Source organism: Carcharhinus amblyrhynchos, chromosome 6, assembly GCF_965287045.1.
Source record: "Carcharhinus amblyrhynchos chromosome 6, sCarAmb.v2.hapA, whole genome shotgun sequence".
Lineage (NCBI taxonomy): Eukaryota > Metazoa > Chordata > Chondrichthyes > Carcharhiniformes > Carcharhinidae > Carcharhinus > Carcharhinus amblyrhynchos.
This window is the reverse complement of record NC_137329.1, coordinates 17,519,004-17,543,031: the sequence shown is the minus strand read 5'-3', so window position 1 is coordinate 17,543,031 and position 24,028 is coordinate 17,519,004. Positions and strand designations below refer to the sequence as shown.

At 44.0% G+C, this 24,028-nt stretch overlaps 1 protein-coding gene across 2 annotated transcripts in view; it reads left to right on the top strand.

Annotated features, from left to right (window-relative positions):
- shank2b (SH3 and multiple ankyrin repeat domains 2b) overlaps positions 1–24,028 on the top strand; it is a 919,901-nt gene that overhangs the window by 92,921 nt on the left and 802,952 nt on the right. For both annotated transcript variants that reach the window (XM_080189952.1, XM_080189951.1), the window contains exon 2: positions 19,887–19,972. The gene's annotated coding sequence lies outside the window, so the exon portion shown is untranslated. The remainder of the gene's footprint in view (positions 1–19,886; positions 19,973–24,028) is intronic.

Genomic DNA, 24,028 nt, shown 5'->3' with positions numbered 1-24,028 from the left:
AGCCAATTAATATTGTTCCTGCACAGTTGAAAATGAACATGTGCGTTCTACTGGGATGAGAGCCTAGGGTATTGCAACATGTAAATATAAAGGGACAGATGTATAGTCTTTATTCAGGCTAAATATAAGAGCCTAGGAATATTACAGCACAAAATTTTATCCAGCGAATCCTCATCAGTGTTTTTGGATAAGGCATCTGGTTCAATTGGTCCCATACCCTGTAACTATTTTCAAATGGTTATCTAATTCCCTTCTAAGGAATTGTGATTGGGTCACATCTGGCATATTGGCCTGGATATTACCACCAGCTTCATGACCCTGGCATCAGGACCAGCTGGAGGTTAGAAACATAGAAGATAAGGATAGGAGGAGGCCATTCGGCCCTTCGAGCCTGCTCCCGCCATTCGTTATGATCACAGCTGGTCATCCAACTCAGTAGCCTGTGCCTGCCTTCCTCTCATACTCTTTGATCCCATTCACCTCAGGGGTTATATCAAACTGCTTCTTGGAAACATTCAATGCTTTAGCCTCAACTAGTCCGAAAGACCACCCCCTCCACTCAGCCCATCCCTGCTCTGCTCTACCCCGCCCCGCCCCCCGTGTGGCAAGAGAGTACCAGAATGTTCTGTTGGCTCTGTTCACCCAAAAAAGGGCCTTTAATTATCTTAGAATCAGAGATGCCCCACAGTGCAGAAGGAGGCCAATTGGCCCATCGAGTCTGCACTGACCACAATCCTATGCAGGCCCTATTTTGTGTAAATGGGCTTCCCACCTCCCTGTAGCGGGCAGCCAATTCACACTGTTTCTCTGCCCACAGCAGGCAAACTTCCCCATTGTTTTTCTGATCCCACCCCCATTTCCCTCAGCCTCACTGTTACTACCACCTGGGGGGTGGGATGAGTAAAGTTCAGGCTGTTGTGTCCATTTGATGGAACCACACTCTTGAAATGATGGCAAGATCTTAGGAGATTTTATTTATTAAATCATGGGACATGGGCGTGGCTGGCTGGCCAGCATTTATTGCCTACCCCCAGTTGCTCAAGGGCAGTTCAGAGTCAACCACATTGCTGTGGCCTTGGAGTCACATGTATGCCAGGCCAGGTAACAATGATTTCCTTCCCTAAAGGACATTAGTGAACCAGATGGGTTTTTACGACCATCGACAATGGTTCCATGATCATCAGCAGATGCAATTTTTTATCATTTAAATACATCATTTCGTTGTTATTTCTACCAATATGGATGACCTCACCTTTACCAGCATTGCGCTCCATCTGTCAGACCTTTGCCCACTCACTTAAACTATCTATACGTCTGCAAAGGAATATAGATAGTCTAAGTGAGTGGGCAAGGGTCTGGCAGATGGAGTACAACATTGGTAAATGTGAGGTCATCCATTTTGGCAGGAACAACAGCAAAATGGCCTATTATTTAAATGGTAAAAAGTTGCAGCATGCTGCTGTGCAGAGGGATCTGGGTGTCCTTGTGCAAGAATCACAAAAAGTTGCTCGACGGGTGCAGCGGGTAATTAAGAAGGCAGATGGAATTTTGTCCTTCATTGCTAGAGGGATGGAGTTTAAAAACAGCAACATTACGGTGCAGCAGTATAAGGTGCTGGGGAGGCCACACCTGGAATACTGCATACAGTTTTGGTCTCCTTACTTGAAAAAGGATAAACTGGTAGTGGTGGGGGCGGAGAGGAGATTCACGAGGTTGATCCCGGAGTTGGCATATGAGGAAAGACTAAGTAGGCTGGGACTGTACTCATTGGAATTTAGAAAAATGAGGGGGTATTGTATAGAAACGTATAAAATTATGAAAGAATAGATAAGATAGAAGCAGGGAGGTCGTTTCCACTGGTGGTTAAAACCAGAACTAGGGGGCATGGTCTCAAAATAACGGGGAGCAGATTTAGGACTGAGTTGAGGAGGAACTTCTTCACACAAAGGGTTGTGAATCTGTGAAATTCCCTGCTCAGTGAATCAGTTGATGCTACCTTGTTGAATGTTTTTAAGGCAAAGGTGGATGGATTTTTGAACAGGACAGGAATTAAGGGTAGTGGTGAAGGGGTGGGTAAGTGGAGTTGAGTCCACAAAAAGTTCAGCCATAAGCTTATTGAACAGGGCCTAAAGGCCAATTCCTGCTCCTAGTTCTTCGATATTTTAGTTATAATTCAAGTTCCACCATCTACCCTGGCAGGATTTGACCCAGGTCCCCAGAACATTAGCTGACTTTCTGGATTAATAGTCCACGCAGTAATACCACTAGGTCATTGCCTCCCCCAGAATGGTACCAGGGAATCAGGGAGGGACTTTGTGTGGAGAGGCTGGGGAAACTGTAGTTGCTCGCTTTAGAGCAGAGAATGTCGAAGGAGATTTAAAAGGTGTGTTCAGAAACAGGAAGGGCTCTGATAGAGGAAGTATGGAGCTATTGGACAATCAGGAGTCAGAGGGCACAGACGTGTCTGAAGATAAAGACGGGATTGAGGAGGTTTCTTTATCTGCAGTGAATTACTTTAGTCTGGAAAGCACTGCCTAAAAGGGCAGTGGAAGCAGATGAAATTGTGGATAAATATTTGAAAAGAAAATAATTGCAGGGCTAAAGGGAAAGGTCAGGGGAGTTGGAATAATTGGATATTTTTTACAAAAGATTGGCCTCCCCCTGAGTCACATAATACTATGAATATATGGACCCCAATTAACAGCACTTTGTTGCAGAGAGTTCCACCTTCTAACCATAGTGTTATAAATAAATTAGATTTCATTATGATTGTTCTGATCATCGGAAACCTATGCTTTAATCTTTCCCAATAAAAGACTACAAACAACAAAGCTTCCTGTCACTCCGCCTAGCTCTCCCATAGTGGCTGTTCCTTTTAATAGAACATAGAATACTCCAGCACAAACAGGCCCTTCAGCCCACAAGTTGCGCCGATCATATCCCTACCTACCAGGCCTCTCTATAACCCCCAATCCCATTAAATCCCATGTACAAATTTATTTAGACTTATTTTCATAGAATCCCTAAAATGCAGGAGGAGGCCACTCGGCCCACCAAGTCTGCACCAACCACAATCCCACCCAGGCCCTATCACCATAACCCATGCATTTACCCGAGCTAGTCCCCCTGACACGAAGGGGCAATTTAGCATGGCCAGTCCAGCTAATCTGCATATTTTTGGATTGTGGGAGGAAATTGGAGCATCCGAAGGAAATCCATGCAGACATGGAGAGAAAGTGCAGACTCTGCATAGACAGTGAGCCGAGCTGGGAATCGAACCCAGGTCCCTGGCGCTGTGAGGCCGCAGTGCTAACCACTGTGCCACCGCGCCATCTCCTCTCTGTTTGCTTTGATAAAAGGGCCACTTGGATATACATTCTTAATCAAACACAATAAAAAATTGTGTTCTAAAGAAGATAATAAGTACACTGTCGCAACAATCTCAGTGACTTAAACCGGTTGCTTTGTTTCTGTTAACCTGAATTCAGAGACAAAAAAAAACAGTATTCAGTTTTGAAGGAGTTGTAGGGTGTAGAGTTTTTTTTGTACTTCTGCCAGTTGGAACAGTGCCTGAGCCTCACAGGAGTAACTCCTGAATCAGAAGGCTATGGTTTCCAAACCCCACTCTAGCAACTTGGACTGAGAATCCAGTTTGACACTCCCATTGCAGTATGGAGGGAGACTGGTAGTGGCGGAGGTGCAGATGAGCTGTTGAACCAAGGCCTGCTCTGTCCTTTCATTCGTACGTAAAAGATTGCATGATGTTCTTTGACAAAGATTCGTGAGATCTCTCAGGTGGCCTGACAGAGATATCCCTTAACTTTTATCACTATAAACCGGTTATCTGCCCATTTTTATGGGATCTTGAAATGCACAAATTGGTTGTCAAGTTCCTTGCATTCCTATAGAGACAATGGGTGGGATTTATTGGCCTTGCTCATCCTGACACTGTAAAATCCCACCCGAAATCAATGGACCTTTCCATGGTCTGCCCACTCCGAATCCCATGCCAATAAAATTCCAGTCAATGGATGGAATTTTCCACGGGAATCTTGTGAGAAGATGCTACGTAGAGGCAAGTCTTTGCTTCTTTGAGCTGATTCCTGAGGATTCTATGACAGTGAACATTTTTTCCACGGGTATGCACAATGTCACAAAGTACAAACAAAGAAACGCTATTTTTAAATGACCATAGCATTGCACATTGATTATTCTGAAATGGTGGTATTGATTTTAGAATTTGCAGTGTGATATCAGTCTGGAGTTAGGATTTTTTCCCGCCCTGCCTGTTGGAATTTTCAAAGGAAAATACTTCACTGTTGCCAGCAGACATGAGAGAGCGTAGTGGATCGGAGATTGTCAGGAAATTCACAACTCTTCAAGAATGGGCAGCACGGTAGTTAGCACTGTTGCCTCATAGTACCTGGGACTTGAGTTCAATTCCCGGCTCGAGTGACTGTCCGTGTGGAGTTTGCACATTCTCCCCGTGTCTGCATGGGTTTCTTCCAGTGCTCTGGTTTCCTCCCACACTCCAAGGATGTGTGGGTTGGGTGGATTGGCTATCTAAATTAGTGTCAGGGGGAATAGCTAGGGTAAATGCAAGGCGATAGGGCCTGTGTGGGTTTGTAGCCGGTGCAAATTTCAGGGGGCTGAATGGCCTCCTTCTGCACCGTAGGAATCTATGAATGAGAATGCAGGCTGTGCAATCATGTGAGAATGTGATGAGCCAGCTATGTAAGAGGTCACAGGGCCTACGAGTTATCCCTGGGATCTCGGGCAGAGTGTGATTGGTATATGAAGCTGTACAACGCCTTGAGATTAGGAAGAAACTACTTTTGTTGGAAGTCCTTGAGATTGGTGATTTGAGGAACCCACAACATTCTAGTTGGTGCCAGAAGTTGGCAGTATGGCTCAAGGACTTTGTCGCATCAACCCTTTGACGAAAATAACATGGATAGTTTTGAAAAGTCCTAGAAAGAGAGGAATATTTGCTACAATGCTGCACTCTCTGACCAATTGAAATCGGGCTTTTAGGCTCTTAAACCTCACAGGCCCCATCAAAAAATTTGAGTCATTTGTTTTTCAGACAGATGAAGAAAAAGAATACCCCAAGATAATACTGAAACAATTCAAAAACATTTACCCCCTGGAAAAGAACCTAGTCTTTGATAGATATGCGTTCATTTCAATGAGCCAAAGAGCAGATGAGTCAATGCGATCTTACACGGCTACCCTCAAAAAAATTGGCAAAGCAACATGCGTTCGGAACTCTCACTGAAGATCTAATCAGGGATCGAGTAGTTTGTGGAATATATTTAGTTTGCAAGCAGTTGAAGCTTGGCCCTGTGAAATGCAGATTCAGGGTCCTCCAGGCTACTTATGTGAGCCACGTACTCACAGTCAATGGTGTAAAGCCTGACTTAGACACGACAAGGGCTAGAAACATGGAAACGTAGAAAATAGAAGCAGGAGTAGGCCATTCAGCCTTTTGAGCTTGCTCCGCCATTCATTTTGGCCATGGCTGATCATCAAATTCAATATCCTGACCCCACCTTCCCCCCATCCCTTAATCCCTTTAGGCCCAAGAGCTATATATAATTTCTTCTTGGAATCACACAATGTTTTGGCCTCAGCTACTTTCTGTGGTAGTGAATTCCGCACATTCACCACTCTCTGGGTAAAGAAATTTCTCCTCACCTCAGTCCTAAAACGTTTACCCCTTATCCTCAAACTATGACCCTTAGTTCTAGGCTCCTCCACCATTGGGAACATCCTTTCTGAATCAACCCTGTCTAACCCTGTTAGAATTTATTAAGTTTCTATGAGTCGCTGTGTAGGACAGAGCTGAGGAGACATCCTTTTTCTCAGAGGGTTGTGTGACTTTGGAACTCTCCCTGCCTCGGGAATCGGTGGAAGTAAGGTCGTTGAATATTTTTAGATAGATACTTGTTTGGCAAAGGGGTCAAATGTTATGAGGGGTAGATGGGACTGTGCAACTTGTAACACAAGCAGATCATTATTATTGAATCTTATTGAATGACAGAGAAAGCTTGAGGGGTAGAATAGCCTACTTCTGCTCCCATTTCATGTGTCAAATAGAATATTACTCAGCATCTTTAGAGCATCCGTCTTCAATATTTTGTTGGGGAGGTGATGGCCTAGTGGTATTATCGCTAGACTATTAATCCAGAAAATCAGTTAATGTTCTGGAGACCCGGGTTCAAATCCTGCAGTGGCAACTGGTGGAATTTGAATTCAGTGAAAAATATCTGACATTAAGAATCTACTGATGATCATGAAACTATTGTTGATTGTTGGAAAAAAACCCATCTGGTTCACGAATGGCCTTTAGGGAAAGAAATCTGCCGTCCTTACCCGGCCTGACCTACGTGTGATTCCAGCGCCACAGCAATGTGGTGGACTCTCAACTGCTCTCGGGTAACTAGGGATGGGCAATAAATGCTGGCCATCCAGTGATGCCCATGTCCCACGAATGAATAAAATAACCTGTCAGCCTTGACTTTGTGGTAAATTCTCATCTCTGAGTCAGGATGTCTTTTATGCACAGAATTGTGGCTGAGGGAGTGTGGCATTATCAACTGCACTCCAGTGGATGAAGTGTTAAGCAAGGCCCTGTCCATCCTCTTAGGTAGAGTCATAAGTCGTAGAGGATTACAGCATGGAAACAGGTCCTTTGGCCCAACTTGTCCATGCCACCTCTTTTTTTAACAACTAAGCTCGTACCAAGTGCCCATGTTTGGCCCATATCCCTCTACCACCATTTTGTACCCCAATGTTATACTGTGACAGACCCTTCCCCACCAGTACTGTACCCCATTGTTTTACCGCGACAGACCCATTCTACCAGTACTGCACCCCAGTGTTGTACAGTGACAGACCCATTCTACCAGTACTGCACCCCAGTGTTGTACAGTGACAGACCTGTCCCAACAAGTACTGTACACCAGTGTTGTACAGTGACAGACCCATCCCCACCAGTACTGCACCCCAGTGTTGTACAGTGACAGACCCATCCCCACCAGTACTGTACACCAGTGTTGTACAGTGACAGACCCATTCTACCAGTACTGCACTCCAGTGTTATACAGTGACAGACCCATCCCCACCAGTACTGTACACCAGTGTTGTACAGTGGCAGACCTGTCCCCACCAGTACTGCACTCCAGTGTTATACATTGACAGATCCATCCCCAACAGCACTATACATCAGTGTTTTCCAGTGAGAGACCCATCCCACCAGTACTGTACTCCAGTGTTATAGTGACAGACCCACCCCTACCAGTACTCTACCCACGTTTTACACAGTGACACACCCATCCTGACCAGTACTGTACATCAGTATTATACAGTGACAGACCTATCCTGCCAGTACCGTACATCAGTGTTATACGGTGACAGACCCATTCCACCAGTATTGTACACCAGTGTCATACAGTGACAGACCCATCCCCACCAGTATTGCATCCCAATATTATATAGGTGTATAACACTGTTACCCTCAAATGATGCCAGTATTTGAGTAGAACAGGGGAGTTGTTCTGGTGCTCTGGCCAATATTTACCTTTTAACATGTCTCAAGACCATGTTATCTGGTACTTACCTCATTGCTATATGTGTAACTGCATCCAAATTGCTGGGTTCCTACCCTACAGCAGAAATTATGCTATCAAATCAAAGATCATTAGTTGGCTTTAATTAAAATGCTTTGGGACATCCTGATGCCCTGAAAGATGCAACACAATTCCTATCTTATTTCTTTTCTTCACATGTTATTCAATCTTTAGTAATATGTTCAATCACTAATGGTGCCTTTATTAATTTAACTTTCTTTTTTATTGTTAATCTATAAATAGTCATCTGGTAGTTCAGAATTTGATATTTCTAAAAAAGGACACATTGTCAAAACCTTTCATCTTGCACTTTGTGGGATTGTGGGAAGGGATGCCAAATTAGAAAGGGAATAACATGAATTGTTGTTCATTTTACATTTGGTATTCTGGTGACGTGTCCTGATGAGTGCAAGGTAACAAGCTTTGACAGCATGTGTCTTTTTTTAGCTATCGTTAATTTATTTGCATTGCTTTGGTTTCCTCTCCTCTGTGATGTCCAGTTGCATTGTGACCGCACATCTATTTATATCTTGCACTCATTCACACACTCATTTGGGAAGCATGGTGTGTAAACTGAGCAGGTGAAGTACAATCTTCTTATAATTTTACCTTAATTATTCCCAAGACATCCTCTAATGAGAAAGTCACAGCAGTGGCAGCATTGTATGGACCATAAATAGCAAAATAATTACGTTAAAATTGAATATTTTAATGGGACAGTAATTTTGAATGATCCAAAAACAGGTCTTTTGAAAGTCAAACACCCTTTTGCTGTTACCATTGACATTGTTGAGTTTTGTTCAGTGATAGTTACATCTGGGCCTTCACAGTTAGAATTCCCAGTACATGGACCAATTCCAGCATATGTCCATGCTGTATAAATCAACCAGAATACTTACTGAGCAAAACATATTTATAACAGAAGCGGGCGAGAGATTCTGGCAGAATTTTACCGCATGCTTACACGAGGTTTGTACGATCCCACCCAAGACCCTTAGAGAATGCTGTTCTCCGAGCTTCGCTAGCCCTTGGAATCGGGGAGGACAGGCCAGTAAAATACTGGCCATTTATTTGAAGTTCTTGATCTTTGTGTTTTTCCTTGAAAATAGTATGTTTTGAAACCTAATCTCTTCCACTGGATTTTATCAAATCCTTTTGCGTCCAGCTTGCAGTGTTGTTTTGTCAGGCTGTGCTGAATGGGCTTTCTGCTTTTATACTTGCTGTGTCGAGTATCTCTGTTGGTGCGCTGTTAGCAAAATAACAGAACTGAAATTCGGGGCAATGCAGGTGAAGTATTCAAAGTGCCAGCAATATGCACCCTCACACACTCAATACTGCTGCAAGCTTCCCACCCACATCTCACAGCATGCACACAGAACCAGCACATCGCGCAACCAGGTTGTCTGACACCTCTCTCTCTCCCCCTCAGGACAAGAGTTGTGAACGTAGCCCAGTCCATCACGCGAACCAGCTTCCCACCCATTGTCTCTGGCTACACATCCCGCTGCCTTGAAAAAGCAGCCAGCATAATCAAGGACCCCGCGCACCCCAGGCAGTCTCTCTTCCACCTTCTTGTGTTGGGAAAATGATACAAAAGTCAAAGATCACATGCTAACCGATTCAAGAACAGCTTCTTCCCTGCTGCCATCAGACTTTGAATGGACCTATTATATATTAATCTGATCTTTCTCTACACCTTCACTCTGACTGTAACATTATATTCTGCACTCTCTCCTTTCCTTCTCCCTTATGTACTCTATGAACGGTATGCTTTGGCTGTATTGCACGCAAGAAACATGAAAGCATGCAGCATGTAATAAGAAAGGCAAATAGGATGTTGGCATTCATTGTAAAGGGACTGGAGTATGAAAGTAGAGAAGTGTTGTTGCAAGTGCATAGGGTGTTGGTGAGACCGCATCTGGAGTATTGTGTTCAGTTTTGGTCTCCTTGAGGAAGGATGTGGTGAAATTGGAGGCAGTTCAGAGGAGGTTCACCAGTGACGATGAAAACAACCTTTATCCACTCTCACACTCATAGCCACCAACTCAAAAATTCACACCTGAGTTGTTTTTGACTCGATTTATTATTGTCACATGTATAGGGATACAGTGAAAAGTTTTTTTTTGCACGTTATATAGACAAATCATACCGTTCATAAAGTACATAGGGGAGAAGGAAAGGAGAGAGTGCAGAATATGGTGTTGCAGCCATAGCTAGGATGCAGAGAAAGATCAGATTAATATATGTGAAAAGCCTGATGGCAGCAGGAAAGAAGCTGTCCTTGAGGTGGTTGGTATTGGTTCTCAGACTTCTATATCTTTTTCCCGATGAAAGAAGGTGGAAGAGAGTGTGTCTGGGGTGCGTGGGGCTTTTGATTATACTGGCTGCCTCATATCAGCAGGGACCCACATCCAATTCTGACCTTGGGTGACTGGTTGTGTGATGTTTGCATATTCTCCCGATTTCTTCTGGGTGCTCCGATTTCATCCCACATTCCAAAGATGTGCACGTTAGGTGGATTGGCCATGCTAAATTGCCCTTTACCGTTCAAATATGTGTAGGGTAGGGACATTAGCTGGATAAATATGTGGGGTTACAGCTATGGGTCTGGGTGGGACTCTCTGTTGGAGAGTTGGTAGAGACTCGATTAGCAATGGTAAATGTGTGGGGTTACGGGGGCAGAGGGCCTGTGTAAGGTACTCTGTCAGAGAGTCAGTGCAGACTCGATGGATTGAATGACCTTCTCTGCACTGTAAGGGTTCAATGATTTATTAACGTTGTGGCTCAGCTGGGAAAAAGGACCAAGATGGCTGGACCCATGAGGAAAGAACATAAGAAATAGGAGCAGGAGTAGGCCATCTCGTCCTTCGATCCTGCCCTGCCATTCAATAAGATCATGGCTGATCTGAAGTGGATCAGTTTCACTTTCCCGCTTTCTCCCCATAACCCTTAATTCCCCTGTCTACCAGAAACCTATCTACCCGTGACTTAAATATATTCAGCGAGGTAGCCTCCACCACTTCTTTAATTTTGCAGTACAACACACATCCAAAGCCAGTTTTAGTTACTTTTGCATCTTTTAGTGTACATGGAAACACTGATCCTTTAGGTCCTCCACTGCTCTTAGTTTCTAACAATTAAGAAAATTAAGAAAATATTTGGGTTTGCTACAGTCTAACAGTAACTTTGGTTCCCTCCTAGCCAACATTGAATTGCAAAGCAGCCTGGGATGGTCTCTTCTGGTAAAGCTGCTAAATGAACACAAGTTATTGTACATGAAACAAGTTGCTCTGATTTGAGTCTGACACTTTGGAATGGCACTGATCGGTTGCAAAGCCATTGGAATGATTCATGAAACTAAATGCACGTTGACCCAAATAAAGCAGAAAGGACTCAAACTCGATGGATTTTCAAGCTCCCAATGAACAGCTAACTCCTATTAATTTTCACACACTAGCAAAAATGAAATCCTCATTTATCAAATTCCCCCCATTAAGCAAATCCATTAGGATTGATTTAAGTATCTCGACAATCAGTAGTGCTTGGGGAGAGCCTTCCCCTGTTAAGTGACTGTTCCTATTAATCTTGCCCCACTTAACTGCCATCAACTGCATTTGGGGCATGAAATCGCTAGCACAAGCCAATTCTTGGAACAAACTACCTGATGGGTGATAGCGGAGGATACATCCAGCACTGCTATTAGTCACCTTAACAAGTACTTACATCTGATAGGTGCCAAAGCCAGCGTCAGTGTAATAAGTTATCCTACTCCACTGCAACTTATTCTTTTATTATTCAGCAGTTTTATTCTTTGAAACTGGCAAGAAACATGCTCACAAACATGTTTATTGTACCAAGGTTTATTTCTGTTTGTGCTGACTGTGCAGAAGGAAAGGTTGGGAGTTGATGCTGTTGGGCTGTAATGTCTCTGAAGATAATATTAAATGAGTAGGGTGGGAGGCAGCTGGAGAGCAGCATAAAGATGTGCAGATCAGGTTGATTGGCTGTGCTAAATTGATCCTAGTGTCAGGTGGCTTAGCAGGTTAAATATATGAGGTTGTGGGAATAGGGCCTGGGTGGGATTGTGGTTGGTGCAGACTTGATGGGCCGAATTGCCTCCTTTTATGATAATATGACAGGTCTGGACCGGTCGGGCTGAATGGCCTATCTCTGCTGCAAGTCTTTGTAAACCTCTGGAGTGTTTCTGTGGAGCATCCGACTGGAGGAAACGTTTACGGGTTGTTCTTGTATTTAAGGCCTGTTTTGAGGCTTTGAATGTGTTAACACTGGGCGAGGACTTGGACCTTTTGTTTTGTATTGTATTTGTTGTTGTGCTAAGTAAATGCAAGGTGGGAATTAAGTGTTTGCTAACCAGTAACAGAATGGAGTGCATAATCTGATAGATCATGGAGTGAAAAAGGGTCATTTAGAAAATGGATGCAACAGTAGGGTCTGGGTGGAATTGTGGTCAATGCAGACTTGATGGGCTGAATGGCCTCCTTTTGCACTATCTGTGAGTAGGCCAGTCGATCCCTCGAGCCTTCTCTGCCATTCATTTTGATCATGGCTGATCATCGAATTTAATATCCTGATTCTCCCCCCTTCCCCCATACCCCTGGATCTCTTTAGCCCTAAGAGGTTTGGCTAATTTCTTCTTGAAATCAGAAAACATGTAGGCCACAACAGCTTTCTGTGGTCGTGAATTCCATACGTTCACCACCTCTGGGTGAAGAAATTTCTCCTCATCTCAGTCCTTAAAGGTTGACCCTTATGTGCTGGTTCTACAGTGCTGAGTGCTAGGTGTGTAGCAAGGAGGTCTTGCATTTATATAACGCCATTCCCAACCCCTGCGTGGCCCAAAGGACTTTACAGCCAATTATGTATTGTTGAAGTTCAGTGGGAAGTTTTAACCCCAGGTCGGTCATGATCAAATGGGACTGAAAGTGTTATAAATCCTGACCCAAACTGCTACATTCCTGATTTGACTGGGGAGTGGTCAGGTGACCAAGCTTCCCAAGGAGGTTAGTTGGTAGAATCACAAAATCCTACAGTGCAGAAGGACTCTATCATTCAGAGGTTTAAAACCTCATTGATATTCCCCATTAGAAATTTGACTGTGTACAACTGGGTTTTCCGGGTTTCAGGAATTCTGGCAGCTAAACCCAGACAATGACTCCTGGATTCTTCATCTATCTTTTGGTCTTGCCACCTAGGTACATTCCCACAATTGGGGATCTCCCGCCCCACCATTCCTAACTCCCCATAACCTTCCCTCCAAGATCACTGCAATATCCTACACTCCTGTTCCTCTTAAATTTTCCAGGCCTATGGTTCTGTATCCCACCCCTCCCACCTCCCCAACAGACAGGGAACCTCAGGATCTCCCCCATCCTGGGATTGTCCGCCCTCTCCCCTCAGTATTGCCACAACCCTCCAATACCTCTGGATCGCCGTGGACTCCTTTCCCACCCAGGGTGCTGGTCTGCTTCTCCCACTGTCTCCACTGAACTGTTCCCTGCCTAATTGGAAGCTGTGTCTTGTCAATAAAGCTGGCTTATGGGCAGGGAACTTGTTTGGTGAAGACATATGCGCACAGTGAAGTTAAAATTCCTGACCAGTCCATTAAGTTAAAGTACAGCCTGAAGTCATAACATAAGAAATAGGAGCAGGAGTAGGCCATCTGGCCCTTCGAGCCTGCTCCGCCATTCAATAAGATCATGGCTGATCTGTCGTGGCTCAGTTCCACTTTCCGGCCCTCTCCCCATAACCCTTAATCCCCTCTCTTATCAAAAACCCATCAACCCGCTTCTTGAAAATATTTAGCGAGGCAGCCTCCACCACTTCGACGGGTAGAGAATTCCAGAGATTCACCACCCTTTGAGTGAAGAAGTTCCTCCTCAACTCCGTTCTAAAACGCCCCCCTTTTATCTTGAGGCTGTGCCCCCTAGTCCTACTGTCTTTTTTGAGCGGGAAGAGTCTCTCCACCTCTATCCTATCCATCCCATTCATCATCTTATACGTCTCAATGAGATCTCCCCTCATTCTTCTAAACTCCAACGAGTACAAGCCTAGTTCATTCAGCCTCTCCTCATAGCTCAACCCCCTCAACTCCGGTATCAGCCTAGTAAACCTCCTCTGCACTCCCTCCAAGGCCAAAATATCTTTGCGCAGGTGCGGTGCCCAAAACTGCACACAGTACTCCAGCTGCGGCCTCACCAATGCCCTATACAGCTGCAGCAAGACCTCCCTACTTTTATATTCAATCCCCTTCGCTATGAAGGCCAGCATCCCATTCGCCTTCCTGACCACCTGCTGCACCTGCAAGCTGGGTTTTTGCGACTCATGCACAAGGACCCCGAGGTCCCTCTGCACCGTCGCCTGCTGCAGTTTTTCGCCACGTAAGTAATAGTCCTTCCTACCATTCTTCCTTCCAAAGTGGACCACCTCACACTTGCCAACATTAAATTCCATTTGCCATTTCCTGGCCCATTCGCCCAGCCTATCTAGATCCTTCTGCAGACTCTCCCCACCCTCCGCACAATTTGCCTTTCCCCCAATCTTGGTGTCATCCGCAAATTTTGACACCCTACACTCGGTTCCCTCCTCCAGATCATCTATATAAATGGTAAATAGCTGAGGCCCCAGCACCGACCCCTGGGGCACTCCACTAGTCACCATCCGCCAATCCGAATAGCACCCTTTGACCCCCACTCTCTGCCTCCTATTTGACAACCAATCCTCTATCCACGCTAACACCCTACCCCCAACTCCAAGTCCCCTGACCTTCTGCAATAACCTCTTATGAGGTACTTTATTGTAGGAAATGTGGCATTATTGTAGGAAATGGTCATTATTGTAGGAAATGTGGCAACCAAGTTCTGCACAGCAAGATCAGTAAAGCGATAATGCCCAAGCAATCTTTTCACTTTGTGATGTTGGTATGCAGGTGTAAAAAGTGACTAGGACACTGGGTTAACTCACTAACTCAACATAGTGTCCTTGACTCTACTGTGGCCTCTTGAGGTCTCTTATAAGTAGGATTTATTTTCAAAAATGCAATATGCCAAAAAAATGAAAGTGACACAACAATTATTAGGCCAAGTTGTAGCCAAACGCTTGATGAAACCATCAGTTTCAATAGCATACAATACTTTCGCTTTGAACATTGACAACGAGTTTAATATAAAGAAAAATATTGAACTTGTTCATGTAGCTCCACGAGATCTTTCAATCGTATTCCCCGGGTTTGGCAGGTTTGTCACATTTGGAGCCCACGCACTGGCCTGGATTCTTTGACCTCCTTTGCCCTGCCCCCAGCGAGAATGGAGAATTTGGCGCTCAGCCAAAACTTCATTCCTTGCAGCAGGATCGGAGAATCCCAGCTGTCGACAAGATCGTAGCATTCCAGCCATCTGAATGCTGAGAAATTACCCAACAATACAGTACCACTGCTATTTAAATTTCTGGAGTTAGTTTAATCACCATATTAATATTCTATTAATATTTTAAATGATCAAAGTCCCACACTAAGGACTGGAGCATCAAACATGTAGGCTGACGCTCCTCTGCAGTTTTGAGGGAATGCTACAGTGTAGAAGGTGTTCTCTTTTGGTTGAGACATTAAACTAAGACCCTATCTTCCCTCTCAGGCGAACATAGGAACATAGTAATTAGGAGGAGTGTAGGCAATTTAGCCCTTTGAGCCTGCTCGCAATTCTATATGATCATGGCTGATCTCCATCCCATCCTAACTCCACTTCTCTGCCTTTTCCTCATAGCCCTTTATCCTGCTTTTGATCAAATACTTACCTATCTCTTTCTTGAATCCATTGATTGATTCTGTATTCACTGCACCCTGGGGCAGTGAGTTCCATAGACTCACAACCCTCTGTGAGAAGTAGCTTCTCCTTATCTCTGTTCTGAACCTCCTCCCTCCTGCTCTACAACTATGACCTCTTGTCCCAGACTGTTCTAGTTGGGAGAACATTTGGTTAACATTTACATTATTAATCCCATTGAGTATTTTAGATCAAATCACCCCTCAATCTCCTGTACTCCATCGAGTACAAACCCAAATGACTCAACTGCTCCTCATTCAACAGTCCCTTCAAACCTGGAATCAATCTTGTGAACACCTTCTGAACTGCCTCCAGTGCCACCACATCCTTCCTCAAAGAAGGTGACCAAAACTGAACACAATACTCCAAGTGTGATCTCATCAGTGCCTTATACAATGGTAACAACTCTTCTTTATTTTTATACTCTAGACCCTTTGCAATAAATGCCAAGATTCCCTTTGCCTTTCTTATAACATTCTGAACCTGCATACCCACTTTCTGAGACTCATGCACAAGGACACCCAGATCCCTCTGCACAGATGCATTTTGAATCTGTTTCCCATTTAAATAGTAATTTGCCCTTTTAGTTTTTCAGCCAAAATGGATAACCTCCCATTTATCCACATTGAAGTCCATCTGCCAGATTCTGGCCCATTCCCCTATCCTGTCAATATCCATTTGTAAACTTTTTATCTCCTCATCACAGTTTGATTTCCCACCTATTTTCATGTTGTCAGCAAAGTTTACTGTGTTACACTTTGTCTCTGCTTTTAGATCACTAGTACGGATTGTAAATAGTTGTGGTCTGAGAACTGAACCCTGCGGGACCCCATTAGTTACAGAACATCAACTGGAGAAGGACCCATTTATTCCCAACCCTCTGCTTTCTATCAGTCAGCCAATCCTCAATCCAAGCCACTACTCTACCCCCAACCCTTTGGGATCTAACCTTCTGAATCAGTCTCTTGTGTGTGACCTTATTAAATGTCTTCTGGAAATCCAGATTGATCACATCCACAGGATCCCCATTATCTACCTTGCTGGTTACTTTCACAAAGAACTCAAGCAGGTTTGTCAACCAAGACTTTCCCTTCATAAACCGTGCTGACACTGAATTGAGCTTTGCTTCTCCAAGTGTTTAGTAACCTCCTCCTTAATGATTGACTCCAGCAATTTTCCCACCACAGAGGTCAAGCTGGCTGGTCTACAGTTTCCCGCTTTTTGCCTCTCTCCTTTCTTGACTAAGGGTGTCACATCACGTTTCCAGTCCACCAGTACCTTTTTGGAATCCAGGGAATTTTGGAATATCATAATCACTTTGTTGCCACCTCCTTTAAGACCTAGGATGTAGGTCACCAGGTCCTGGAGACATATTTACTTTTAAACCCTTCAGTTTACTGAATACCTTCTCCCTGTTTATAATAATTTCACCAAGTTCCACAATTTTAACTGCAGTTTTTGAGACAGAATTATTATTTCCCACTGTGAAGAAAGAGTCAAAGTATTGGTTTAGTGCCTCTGCCATCTCCAAGTTTCCTGTTATTACCCCACTGTTTCCATCCTCTAAAGGGCCAATATCTGCTGTCATTATTTTCTTCCTCTTTGTATACTGATAGAAATTTTTGGAGTCAGTGTTTATGTTTCCGGTTAGCTTCCTTTCATATCCATTTTAGCATTTTTGATATTGTACTTATTCATCTTTTGTCATTGTTTGAAGTTCTCCCAATCTTCCATGCTGCCACCAATTTTTGCGGGATTATACACCCTCATTTTTGCCCTTATGTTATCCTTGATTTCCTTATTAAGCCATGGATGATTTCTCACCCTTTTGTAATTCCTCTTCCTCCCAGGAATGTACCTTAGTTGAGATGTCTTTAATATCTCTCTAAACAACTGCCACTGATCATCTACTGTCCTCTCCTTTAATACCCTTGTCCAGTCCACTTGGGCCAATTCTTTCCTTAGGCCTGCACATTTACCCTTGCCCAATGCTAAAACTCAAATATGTAATTCTGTTCTCTCACTTCCAATCTGAATTTGAAATTCTATCATGCTATGATCACTCTTTCCAAGTGGATCCTTAACTACAAGGCCATTAAACAACCTTTCCTCATTAGATAATATCAGATCTAAAGTAGCCAGTTCTCCGGTTTCATAACATGTTTTCTAAGGAATAGTCCCTCATTCTTAGGGGAACTCGGGTTTGATCCCCGGCTTGGGCCACTGTTTGTGTCTGTGTGGCGTTTGCACATTTTCCTCATGTCTAAGTGGATTTCCTCTGGATAGTCCGGTTTCCTCCCATAGTCTAAAGATGTGTGGATTAGGTTGATTGGCCATGCTAAAATTGCCCCTTAGTGTCCTGAGATGTGTAAATTAGAGGGATTAGTGGGTAAATATGTCGGGATACGGGGGTAGGGCCTGGGTGGGATTGTGGTCGGTGCAGACTTGATGGGCTAAATGGCCTCTTTCTGCATTGTAGGGATTCTATACACTCTATGAACTCTTCCTCAAAGCTATGTTGCCGAGTTGATTAATCTAGCCAATATGCATGTTAAAGTCACCCATAATTACAATTGTGACCTTTTTACAAACCCTCCTCATTTCCTGATTTAGACAATGCCCTACTCTAAAGTACTCTTTAGGGACCTGTAAATAGGCGGCATGGTGGCACAGTGGTTAGCACTGCTTCCTCTCAGTGCCAGGGACCTGGGTTCAATTCTGGCCTCGGGTCACTGTCTGTGTGGGTTTCCTTTGGGTGCTCCTGTTTCCTCCCACAGTCCAAAAATGTGTGGGTTAGGTTGACTGGCCGTGCTAAATTGATCCTAGTGTTAGGGGATTTGTAGGGTAGGTATGTGGGTTTACAGGAATAGAGCCTGTTGGGATTGTGGTTGGTACAAACTCGATGGGCTGAATGGCCTCCTTCTGCACTGTAGGGATTCTATGAATTACACCAGTAAATGGATGTAAAAGATGAAACATCCATATTTTCTGAAAGAGTAGGATACCTGTGATCCTTCCATCTGCCTTGACTGTCATTTATCAATATATTTCACATGAGCTATTAAGCTGAGGCCCCATGTGATACATGTGCCTCAGGACGCTAGCAAAAGACAGTCACAGCAAATTGGTATGCTGGCCTCTAGATGGCAGCGGTAATGGCTTTAGAGGTGGTCCTGATCTTGTGGGACTGAATTTGGCCAATGGGTCCAGCCAAGAGGGCAAGTAACTTAATTGAATGTCAAGATGGAAGGAGCAGGATCATTTCTGAGTTCCTCTAAGCGGAACCGTTCATTGCTGTACCTCCTCTCTCCCCTCACTGCTGCTGATCCCTGGCTCCACAACAAGCAACCTGACTCCAAGGTCCACTTAAAATGGCCATTGCATCTTTCCCAGCTGGTGATTTATGTCTGAATCATCAGAATTTGATTTGATTTGATTTATTATTGTCACATGTATTAACATACAGTGAAAAATATTATTCCTTGCGCGCTTTGCAAAACATACCGTTTATAGAGAAGGAAACAGAAGATTACAGAATGTAGTGTTATAGTCATAGTGAGGGTGTGGAGAAAGATCAACTTAGTGCAAGATAAGTCTATTCAAAAGTCTAACAGCAGCAGGGAAGAAGCTGTTCTTGAGTCAGTTGATATGTGACCTCAGACTTTTGTATCTTTCTCCCGATGGAAGGAGGTGGAAGAGAAAATGTCCGGGGTGCGTAGGGTCCTTAATTATGCTGGCTGTTTTGCTGAGGCAGCGGGAAGTGTAGACAGGGTCAGTGGATGGGAGCCTGGTTTATGTGATGGATTGGGCTACATTCACGATCTTTTGGAGCGCCTTGCGGTCTTGGGCAGAGCAGGAGCCATTCCAAGCTGTGATACAACCAGAGAGAATGCTTTCTATGGTGCATCTGTAAAAGTTGGTGAGAGTTAGCGGCCATGTCAAATTTCCCTTTGGCACCTCTTATTGACCAATCAATGTCACTCCGAAGACAACATGCCCGAGTATTCTAAGTGTGGCCTCATGTGATGGCACAGTGGTTAGCACTGTTACCTCGCAACACAGGGACCTGGGATCAATTCCTAGCTTGGGTCACTGTCTGTGTGGAGTCTGCACATACCTCCCATGTCTGTGTGGGGTTTCCTCTCACAGCCGAAAAGCCATGCTGGTTAGATGCATTGGCCATGCTAAATTCTCCCTCAGTGTACCCAAACAGGCGCTGGAGTGTGATTCAATCCTCCTTCAATGCACCCGAACAGGTGCCGGAGTGTGTCGACTGGGGGATTTTCACACTAACTTCATTGCAGTGTTAATGTGAGCCTACTTGTGACGCTAATAAATAAACTTTTATAAAGGATTAATATAATGACTTTATCCTAGTTGCTTAGATTTAACATTTTTTAAAAAATTCTCTTTGCAGAATCACATCTCGTGGCTGTTGAACTGAAATAATGTTCTCTGGTTAACAACCGAAACACTGCCATCTAAAGTCCACATTGGCTTTCGGTAAGTTATTTTACTTACGACATTGTACTTTCCATTGGTGTGGGATTTCTATCTAATCTCATTATTGATTGAACAGTTACTTTCCATTTGAGTTTGCTTCCATTATGAAGTCAGTGGGTTTTTTTTTTCCGGCTTTATATTACATTTTAATTCTTCCTTATCTCAACAAAATGAAGATTCAATTAAATGTGATGTATTTTTGAAAATGCGAGCAACCTACGGATAATTCAGTCGTGTTTTGGATGGAAAAAAAAGTGAATTATCCAAGAATTTGAAACAAGGAATGTAAATGCCATAAAAATCATTGCTAAAATTAACTCTCAGACAATTTGAATTTTGAAACAACTTTAATTAAGCTTTGGCGATAAAATATTTGTGGTTTATCCTCAATTGCGTTGATTCATTTTGCATTATTTCCCCAATATTGGCTCAACTGACACGAAGGATCACTAAATGGCGCAGTGGTTAGCATTGCTGCCTCACAGCACCAGGGTCCTGGGTTCAATTCCTGCCTTAGACGACTGGCTTATTTGATCCCCTTGAATCCTGGGATCCCTAGAGTACAGAAGGAGGCCATTCGGCCCAGTGAGTCTGAAGCGACCCCACCCACCCTATTCCTATAACTCCACATATTTGGTCTTCTAATCCCCCTGATAAGAGGGTCAATTTAGCATGGTCAATCAACCAAATCCCCACAACTTTGGAGTGTGGGAGGAAACTGGAGCATCTAGAGGAAATCCACGCAGACACGGGGAGAATGTGCAAACTCCACACAGTTGACCAAGGCTGGAATTGAACCCGGGTCCCTGGTGCTGTGAGGCAGCATGCTAACCACTGTGCCACCATTCTGTCCTAAGGCTCTGCATATTTTTCCTCCCACAGTCCAAAGATGCACAAGTTAGGTGTATTGGCCATGCTAAAATTGCCTCTTTAGTGTCCAAAGATGCATAGGTTAGATGGATTCGCCAAGGTAAGTGTGTGAGGTTGTGGGGATATGGTGGAGGCGAGGGCTTGGGAGGCATGTTCTTTCAGGGAGAGTCAATGCAGAGTAGATGGGCTGAAAGGCCTCTTTCTGCAATGTAGGGATTCTATGATTCTGAAGCCCAAATTGTGTTCAATTTCTGATTGAGTTTCCACAATCTCTTGGAATCATAGAATTCCTACAGTGCAGAAGGAGGCCATTTGGCCCATCGAATCTGCACCAACCACAATCCTATATATTTAGTCTGCTAATCCTTCTGACATGAGGGTCAATTTAGCATGGCTAATCAACCTAACCTGCACATATTTGGACTGTGGGAGGAAACCTGAGCACCCAAAGGAAACACATGCAAACACAGGGAGAATGTGCAAACTCCACACAGACAGTCGCCCAAGGCCAGAATTGAACCCAGATCCCTGGCATTGTGAGGCAAGAGTGCTAACCACTGTGCCATCGTGCTCCTTAAGGCTGTGTGGCTGTGTGGAGTTTCCACGTGCTCCCTGTGTCTGCATGGGTTTCCTCCCACAATGCAAAGATGTACATGTTGGGCAGATTGGCCATGTTAAAGTGCTGCTTTAGTGTCCAGAGATGTATAGGTTAGGTGGATTAGCCATGGTAAGTGAGTGGGGTTATAGGGATATGGTGGAAGGGACGGCCAAGGGAGATGTTCTTTGGGAGAGTTTGTGCAGACTAGATGGATCAAAAGGCCTCTGTAGGGTTTCAGTGATTCTTAAGCCTAATTTGTGTTCAATTTCTGATCGAGTTTCCGCGATCTCTTGATAGTATTATAAGCCAACAGGTTTATTTGGAATCACGAGTTTTCGGAGTGCTGCTCCTTCATCAGCGCTCCGAAAATTCTTGATCCCAAATAGATCTGTTGGATTTTAACCTGAAGCTTTGGGACTTCTTACTGTGGCCTACCCCAGTCCAACGCCGGCAACTCCACATCACTTTATAAACACCACAGTAGATGCTGCGTCTGCCCACAATACTGGCTGTGTTTGGAACAGGAGCAGGGTGAGTTAGGATGCCGGTTATTTGCTGCAATAGGTTCCAACCCAGCATCAAATTGGGTTTTCCACCCAAACCCATGCCGTTCTCAGCGGACAACTGGTCAACATTTCAAATGTCGCGTTTAAGCTCATTCTCTGCGAGCAACATCACGGGAGTTCTGCCAGTAGATGCACATTTGTACTTGTGTGCAGGGAAGTAAATATTAAATTGTTTAATGCATCTGCGTGAATCATGTTGTGTAATTGATGTGTTTATGTCACTTTTGTTTTCGAAAACATGAGATCACACCGTGGCAGAAAATGAAAATTATAAACCCAACAATCTCACTGGAATTTGAGGCTTCCAAATTTAATTTAATATCTCCAGCACTTGGCATTTGTTGAAGTACGTGTACCAAACTGCCTTGGTGAATAACAGTACAGTTCTGTTTTCTCTGACTCATATTCCCGGTCTCAACCCGGAGTCAAGTTGTGTCAATCATATCCTTCACAAAGCAGCTTCGCTGAGAGAAAATGAGTGCTTTTTGGTGTGATTTCAGCATTAGGTTAAGTCAAGAGGCTCATTAAAAATCTCAACTGCTCTTTCACCCCCACCCCCCAACTGTTATGTTACTGCGCAAACTAGTCCGTCAAGTTTTGTAACATGTTCGAGGAAAGTAATTTGACATTGAGTTAATTTTTCAACTTGTCAATTAGTGATAGTTGAAATGCAACAACTACCTGCATTTATGCAGCTGCCTTAAGCTCAAAATATAAGCTTGTGCATTTCAAGATGCAGGATCAGAGAAAACATGGGCACTATGGCAAGAGATTGGGGATGAATAAAGAAAACAGCACAGCGGTTAGCACTGCTGCCTCACAGCTCCAGGGACTTAGGTTTGATTCCGGCCTTGGGTGACCCCGTGTGGAGTTTGCATATTCTCCCCGTGTCTGCGCGGGTTCCCTCCAGATGCTCCCACACTCCAAAGGTGTGCAGGTTAGGTGGATTGGCCGTGCGAGTGTCGGGAGGACTGGCAGGGGAAATCCATGAGGTTACGGGGATAGGGCCTGGGTGGGATTGTGGTCGGTACAGACTCGATGGGCCGAATGGCCTCCTTCTGTACTGTGGCGATTCTATGATACGATTCTAAAGCTTGCTTGGAGGAGGGGCCTCACAGGAAGATATGCAGGTTGGAATATTTATTGGAATGACCAGGGATTTTGAACTTCAGGTATGTTCAGAGCTCTGAGGAAGGGTCGTCAAGACTCAAAACATTGGCTCTATTCTCTCCCCACAGATGCTGTCAGACCTGAGGAATTTTTCCAGCATTTTCTGTTTCTGTTTCAGATTCACAGTATTTTGCTTTTATCTGTAGAGAAATGGGTTGTTCCCTCCAGCATAGAGAAGGTTAAAAGGAGAATTAGATGAAGGTATTTAAAAAGCTTAGAACTTCGATAGAGTAAATCAGGTGAAACTCTTCCCTGTGGCAGATGAATTGGTAACCGGAGAATACCAATTGAAAGTGATTGACGGAACAAACAAAGCTGGTATGGTGGGCAAAAAATTAGACAGCGAATCACTGTGTTCTAGAAATCAACTGTCTGAAACAATGATGGAAGATATCCCATTAATAACTTTCAAAAGAGAATTGGATCAATGAAAAGTCATCATTTTGAGAAATAGCAAGAAGGTGTTAGAACAAATGGAATAAGCTCTGCCAAAGAGTTATCATGGGCACAATGTACCAAATAGCCTCCCTTTATGCTGGATCATTCTGTATGGAAAGATTTGTGGAACCATTTCCACAGCATAGACCTGAGAGAGCAGGTGATCTAGCTAGCTGCGGCAATGCTTTAGAGACCAGAGTCAGCAAAAGACAGAGCTCTTCGAGGTATGTAGGGCTAGAGGAGATACAGTCACGGAGGACAGGGTTGGGTAGGCTGGTGAGAGTGAGGGCTTGGTGAGATTGAGAAAGGAGGATGAGAATTATAAATCTGAGGCATTGGGAACTGGGAAACAATGTCAATATCCTTGTGGTTACCATTGACCAGAAACTCAACTGCATTCATAACATAAACACA